This window comes from Dermacentor albipictus, unplaced genomic scaffold, assembly GCF_038994185.2.
Source record: "Dermacentor albipictus isolate Rhodes 1998 colony unplaced genomic scaffold, USDA_Dalb.pri_finalv2 scaffold_42, whole genome shotgun sequence".
Lineage (NCBI taxonomy): Eukaryota > Metazoa > Arthropoda > Arachnida > Ixodida > Ixodidae > Dermacentor > Dermacentor albipictus.
Genome location: NW_027225596.1, coordinates 449797 through 455802, shown reverse-complemented (window position 1 = coordinate 455802; position 6006 = coordinate 449797).

The following is a 6006-nucleotide window of genomic DNA, read 5'->3' as shown; positions in this document are numbered from 1 at the left end:
AAAACTAGTTTTACGTGTACTGTAACCTAGATAGGCTCGCAGTTAAATTGTAATGCGCTGCAAAACAACTTTCCAGTGTGGCTATTCGACGGCCGCATTTTTTTATTAACCGAAGTTGGGTGTTCTGGTAGAGGTGGTTGTGATGTTACTGTACAGGACGGACTAGCCTTGGCCTGTCGGCATTTGCGAATTTGTTAGTCATATGGACGACTGTCATATAAAAGCCAGGGACACAAAAGCAGTAAAGTTTTGTGCAGATTCACATTTATTTGACAAATACGGAGAGCATGCCATAAATGAATTATTCGTACAAGCGTTTACGTTGCGTAAACAAAGCGGACACTGGCACGCATTTCGCACACAAGAGGAAGTCCATGGAGCCCATAAACGTAGAGTTTTCACCTACTGAAGCTTCGACAGATTTTGCAGCTCCCGCGTCTCATTTTTTGCCCCAGATTTCTGTTTCCAGAACTGCCTCATTCTCATGGCTACATATCCGTGTAGCACGCCAGCAATAACTTCTTTATGATTGGCACACGAGAACTGAAAGTTGTACTTATCAAGCATGTTGTCCAATGTTAGTTCATCGGCATTTTTGAGAGCCGCATGCTTGTGGAATTCCATCTCCTTTGCATGAAGCAACTGAAAAAGACATCGGTTTGGGTGCAAGAGGCCTCCCCTGTTTTTACACCGAACAAGGCTGCTTTGCGGCTGACGACGAAGTGCTCTTTTTTCCAATAATCCTTCACTGCATTTTGCACACGTTGGGCTTTTCAAGTACTTGCGTCATATATAACCAGCTAAATAATAAATTATGCAATCTCCAGCTGCCGGTGCTTCATGCAAGTTGTCGAACATGTGGTCATCATCCTCTTCAGCAGCAACTAGGCCATCGAGCTTCACTTTGAGTTTCTTGAGGTGTTCTTCTGACTTGACACTGTCGTCAAAAACAAATTTAATATCTTTGAGTGTAAGTACAGGTGCACCTTGCCGATATTCACTTTCAACGTGAGTTTCCGAATTTAAGGGATTTAATCAAACTGTAAACTGATAACATGTTGGTAACAGTACCTTTCAGTAATAACCTAACTCTAATCCACCTTTGCGCCACGCCTGTCCCGTAGGCAAGTCTCACAATTTCGACCTATCTCACAGTTAACCAGTTAAACAATCTTCTTTCAAATCATCAGCGATCTGTCTTGCACTTGAATGCGCGCAGTCTGCGCAAGCACTTCGATGAATTCTCCGATCTCGTTTCTTCATTCACCTTCCCATTTTCAATCATCGGAGTATCTGAAACTTGGTTGAGCGACCATGATAAACACCTTTTCTGTTTTTCTAGTTTTGTTCCTGAATACTCCAATCGTCCGTTCAGCAACCATGGCGGCGCAGCGCTGTACATCTATTCAGATATTACTTACAACCGAAGAAACGATCTTAAACTTAATGTAACTAATTGCGAAGACGTTTGGATTGAACTGAAAAATGACTTCCTCAACATAGACAACAAAGACCTGATAATCGGTTGCATATATCGTTCACCCTCGTCATCAGCAATAGACTTCTGTACTGCTCTCCATAAAGTCATGGGACTGCTAGCAGATGAAAACAAAAATGTAATAATTATAGGTGACATCAACATTAACCTCGCTGATAGTACGTCTACTAATGCTTTACATTATTCTGATTGTTTTAACAGCTTTGGTTATGAATGTTTAATTAAGATACCGACACGATGTGCTAACCACCCCATAGGTACATTAATTGACCATGCATTATCAAATTTGACATATCCACCAGACGCAGGTGTTATGATGACCGACATAACTGATCACTATCCTATATTTCTAAATTTTCACTACAATCATGGCTCCGAAAAAATCACGTACACGAAGTTTATATTAGACAAACAATCATTCCTTGACGCCGTGTCAAACCTTGACTGGTCCCCCATCTTTTCTACAAATGATCCACAAAAAGCATTTGCACTGTTTATCTCTATGCTTAAGTCATGTGTTGATCGTCATTCCGTTCAAGTTAAATGCAAGAAGAAGTACGCGTCCCCTCAAAATCCATGGATAACAGATAATCTCTTAGCTTTAATGCGCAAAAAGGATAATCTTTATAAGAAAATCAAACGACAACCATTTAACAAGAATTTAGCAATCCGGTACAAAAAGTTTTCTAACCAGCTTTCTGCCACATTGAAAAAAGCTAAAAAAACATGGTACGAAAGGAAAATTTTGGAATGCGATAAAAACGTAAAAAAGAAATGGGAAATTGTTAACTCCTTCTTAAACAGGGCAAATAATCGCGAAGCTATAACAGAAATTGCATATCAGGGTATGGTATACAAGACCGCCAAAGAAATAGCTGATGCGTTTGCTGATTTCTTCTTTAGCAGCGAGCTAAAGCCACCTGCGCATGACAATCCCGTGCCCCAGCGCCTGCCACATTCTTTCTTTTTATTTCCAACTACATCTCAGGAAGTTCTAAACATTATAAACAACATGAAAATAACCGGCGCCGGCATCGATAAATTACATCCTTCCCATATAAAATTAATTGCACCCCTAATAAGTGATGTCCTTGCAGACATAATCAACGTCATGTTTAAATCAGGCAGTTTCCCACAAGAGCTAAAACAAGGCAAGATCACCCCAATTTTTAAGAAAGGTGACCGCTCTTTAATTTCCAATTATCGCCCCATCTGTGTATTACCATTCTTTAGTAAGGTAATCGAAAAGCTAATAGAAAAACGTTTAACTAATTACCTTACAAAATTTAACATTCTCTCACCATTCCAATACGGCTTTCGCTCGGGTTACTCGACCGAACTGGCTCTCATTGCTCTAACCGATCAACTAAAACTAGCTATCGATGAAGGGAATTATGCAGCGTCAGTGTTTGTAGATTTAAGCAAAGCGTTTGAGAAAATAAATCACCGCATCTTATTTCGTAAACTTGAATCATTGGGAATCACCGGCCCAGCGCTCTTGTTACTACAAGATTACCTAACAGACAGAATGCAAGTAGTAACCATTTCAGCCGTTCATTCTAAAACCATTTTCACTAATATTGGTGTGCCCCAGGGTTCCATATTGGGTCCGCTTTTGTTTTTATTATACGTGAATGATCTGCCTAACTGCCTGTCCTTTTCGAAATGTATACTTTATGCAGATGATATTACTATTATTAATTCCAATAAATGTATTACAACCTTAGTATCTAACCTTAATATCGACTTACATAGCCTGATGGAGTGGTGCCAAACTAACCAGCTACAGATAAACCGGTCTAAAACAAAATTTGTTGTATTCACTTCCCACCAACGAGCACTTCACTCCATTCCTTCTATCTTATTAGGCGGAAGTCCTATCCCTGCAAGTTTTTCATGCAATTATCTTGGCATAGAAGTAGACAAACATCTTAAATTTACTGAACACATAACCAAACTAAAACAGAAGATTGCCTACGGGATTAGGGTACTTCTAAAAGCACGAAACATATTTGACCATCAAACATTACTATCATTGTACTTTTCATTTATTCATTCCCACATCATTTACTGCGTTACTTGCTGGGGAAACACTTACGTAACCCATTTAAACTCATTGCAAATTCTACAGAATCAGGCTATTAGGATAATTACGTTTAGCCCATATAATAACAACGCCTCATATCTTTTACGAACTAATCACATTCTTACAGTCACACAACTCGTTAAATATAATCTAGGTACCTTTTTGTTCCGCCAAATCACTTACACACGACGCGATAGCTTGTTACCACAGTCTTCTCTATTAAATACTAATATTACCAGGTTCGCAATAAATAGGAACTTCATTTTACCTAAAATCCATACTAATTATGGCAAACAGAGCGTCCATTTTTCATCTATCGCATTTTGGAACACACTACCAATTTACATAAAAACACTTAAAATTCACGAATTCAAGAAACAGCTAAAAGATTACATTATGTCGAATACTGATGCCTAGTCCATACTCATAACATTTCTTTCAGGGTCCCTTCATTTCATTTTCATTGCCATACTGTTAGGTTTCTGATCTTGTATCACATATACATTCGAGTTAACAAATTCTACTGTGTTCGTCACGTCATCTGCGCAGTTACTTCATCAGTTGTCAACGAGATTGTGTTACAGAGCTTTTTTTCATGACATTTATGCATATGTAATTCTTCAATCATGGTATTCATACTAAACCTGCAATTTTTTAACAATGTGTTGAAAACTGCTGTACTTTTGTTTTTTTACGTTGACTTTGTAAAGGAGGTCCCATTGCAGTCTTTGACTCCGGGACCTCCTCCTGAATATTAACAACTTGTAATCATTCTAATGATCTCAATAAAAACCGATTCTGATTCTGAATGCTGCAAAAATGTGGGCATAGATGTGTGGTCATTTTGGCCACCAGCCTGTCGGATAATTCCAAAGAAGCGTACCAACACGCCTTGGTAAAGTTTTGCTGTTAAAACGTATTTGAGACCGCACTCCTTTAGCAGGTCTCTTTATATTTCCAGTGCGGACAAAATAGTCACACGAAGGCCCTCAGCGGTTTGCTCGGTTAGGCAACTTGGTCTTGAGATTTTTCCTTTTTCCCATTTATTTGAGCAATCCAACGACGAGGCCAGGACCCTGAAATCTCTGCTGCCAACACTGATGCTTTCCTTTGGATGGTTTCGGTTGAGAGCATCAAAAAGATTGTTAAAATATTAGTGTGAATTCTACTGTTGCCGTGATATTTTCGAGCCCTTTTGTGCCTCACTTCGAGTAGAACTCCAAGCCTTTCGCTACACTCCAGCTGAACAATTGAGTGGCCAGCTTCACCCGCATTTTTTCGGTCGTTGAAGGGTTGATGTGGAACAGAGCTAACTTGAGGCAAACATGCAAATTTTCTGGCTGTTTAGAGTCCCCCATATACAGCCTGTCAAAATGTACCCAGTGAAAGCGATTGCCATTTACGCACAACACTTTCTGTGAAAGTAAACGGTTTCGAACGTATTTCATAAGATGGGTGTGTCAGAAAACACATATACTTTGCGTTTCTCATCAATGGGATGACTGAAGTAGTTCCGGGACAGCTGCAATGCTCCAGTGACGCTGAACTCTTTCTACATTGCACGGTTCGTACTTGCGCCATCACAGACGACAGCGCCGTCTAAGACTCCCGCGTATTCAAGCAAAAGTATTGCGAACACTGCTATCGGCTGAGAGTACTTGTCGCCAAATGACCGAAAGGAAAATACAAGCCCGTTGTCCGCAAGGTCGTCGCGGGCCGCTGAAGAACCTCCATAATCAGTGAATGAAGCCACTGTATGTCATCGTCTTCGAACGAACTCGAATTTAGTTTTGGGCGCGCATTTCGTTGAAAACAAGTATTTCGTGGCGTTGAAAATTGTCTTTAGTGGCCATCTTCTTTTTAAAGGCTGCGAAAAACCTCTTGTCAAAGCCACACCTGACTCTTATCATGCACAGGTACTTGCACACTGTCGTAACGCAAGGAAGGGGGAGCGCCTCATTGTCTCGCAGGAACGAGTATGCAGGTCGGCTACGTATGTGCAACAGCAAGCACATCAGAAGTCAATCCTCTGTGTACTGCCTGATTTATTTGTTCGTCAACGTCGCTGCTGCTACACGCTCCTTTACCGCAGTCAGCTGAGCACTAGGGAGATCTATTGTGCGTAATTTCTCGCCCAGTTCTTCTTCTGACATTTTTTGCATGTGGATATGACCTTCTGCAAGCTCCACCGACATTTTTTAATGCGGTTGAGCAGACGATTTTTGGACTTTTTCAGAGCATAATTTGACCGACGCAGTGCTGCAACTTTGTCCTTGCTCTGGCATTAAGTCAACTGACGCGTACCTGAAGGCTTAAGCCTGGGCATTATTCATTCTGTTTTTTTTTTCTGGTGCATTCGCAGGATGTTTGAAAGGCCAGAACATTTGTGACATACTAATAAGTTCGAGCCACTAGGGTCAAG